Raw genomic sequence first — 2012 nt, forward strand, 5'->3', positions numbered from 1 at the left:
AATACTTTGAGGACCTCCTCAATCCTGCCAACACATCTTCCACTGAGAGAGCAGAGGCCGGGGACCCGGGGGGGGACTCGACCATCACTCTGGCTGAGGTCACTGAGGTTGTTGAGAAGCTCCTCGGTGGCAAGGCACCAGGGGTGGACTAGATCCGCCCGGAGTACCTCAGGTCTCTGGATGTTGTAGGGCTGTCTTGGCTGACACGCCTCTGCAGCATCGCGTGGACGCGGGGGACAGTGCCTCTGGACTGGCAGACCGAGGTGGTGGTTCCTCTTTTTAAGAAGGGGACCGGAGGGTGTGCTCCAACTATAGGGGATCACACTTCTCAGCCTCCTGGGAAAGTCTATGCCAGGGTACTGGAGAGGAGAATCCGTCCGATAGTTGAACCTCAGCTTCAAGAGGAACAATGCGGGTTTCGTCCTGGATGTGGAACACTGGACCAGCTCTATACCCTTTTCAGGATGCTGGAGGGTTCTTGGGAGTTTGCCCAACCAGTCCACATGTGTTTTGTTGATTTGGAGAAGGCATTCGACCGGGTTCCTCATGGCGTCCTGTGGGGGGTGCTCTGTGAATATGGGGTAAGGGGCCCTTTGCTAAGGGCTGTCCAATCCCTGTAAGATCAGAGCAGGAGCTTGGTTCGCATTGCCAGCATTAAGTCAGACGTGTTCCCAGTGCATGTTGGACTCCGACAGGGCTGCCCTTTGTCACCGGTTCTTGTTATTATTTTTATTGACAGGATTTCTAGGCGCAGTCGGGGGCTGGAGGGGGTCTGGTTTGGTGACCACAGAATAGCTTCTCTGCTTTTTGCTGATGATGTTGTTCTGTTGGCTGCATCTGGCCAAGACCTACAGTGTGCGCTGGGGCGGTTTGCAGCTGAGTGTGAAGCGGCTGGGATGAGAATCAGCACTTCCAAGTCTGAGACCATGGTCCTCAGTCGGACAAGGGTGGCTTGCCCCCTTCAGGTTGGTGGGGAGCTCCTGCCTCAGGTGAAGGAGTTTAAGTATCTTGGGGTCTTGTTCACGAGTGAGGGAAGGATGGAACGAGAGATCGACAGACAGATCGGTGCAGCTTCTGCAGTAATGCGGTCACTGTACTGGTCTGTCATGGTAAAGAAGGAGCTGAGCCACAAGGCGAAGCTCTCAATTTACCGGTCGATCTTCGTTCCTACTCTCACATATGGTCATGAGCTTTGGGTCATGACTGAAAGGATGAGATCCCGGATACAAGCGGCTGAAATGAGTTTCCTCTGTAGGGTGGCTGGGCGCCCTTAGAGATAGGATGAGGAGTTCAGTCACCGGGACGAGCTCGGATTAGACCCGCTGCTCCTCCACATCGAGAGAGGCCAGCTGAGGTGGCTCGGGCATCTGTTCCGGATGCCTCCCGGACGCCTCCCAAGGGAGGTGTTCGGGGCATGTCCCACCGGGAGGAGGCCCCGGGGAAGACCTAGGACACGCTGGAGGGACTATGTCTCTCGGCTGGCCTGGGAGCGCCTCAGTGTTCCCCCGGAAGAGCTGGAGGAAGTGTCTGGGGAGAGGGAGTCTGGGCGGAAGAAGAAGACTTGTTCCTTGAAACTTACGTCTTTCTTTTTTTTTCAATATTACAAATATTATTGTTTAATAACAAATTTTTTATTATATAGATTTTTGAGAAGATTTTATGATGTTATGTTTATGCTTTTTCTCAGGAAAATAGTAATTATATATTTTTGTACAATAATATTTTTGTTTAATAAATTAAATTTTAAGTTGATTTTATCATACAATGCAATATTTATAACATTTTTATCTAAACCCTGGTTAGCTTTATTTTCGGGTGAAACTTGATCATTTTTTTTTTCTGTTTCTGTGGAGAAATACAGCAAAAACTAAAACAGGCGTACCGGAGCACTTCCTGTCTACAAGAGTTGAAGTAGGATCAGCATGCTCTGAAATCACAGCTAATGAAAGAAGAGACATCTTTCAAGAAAAAAGATCAGCTCTGAGTTGTTTTTGGACTGAGAAAGCAGTTCA

This window comes from Puntigrus tetrazona, chromosome 3, assembly GCF_018831695.1.
Source record: "Puntigrus tetrazona isolate hp1 chromosome 3, ASM1883169v1, whole genome shotgun sequence".
Taxonomy (NCBI): Eukaryota; Metazoa; Chordata; class Actinopteri; order Cypriniformes; family Cyprinidae; genus Puntigrus; species Puntigrus tetrazona.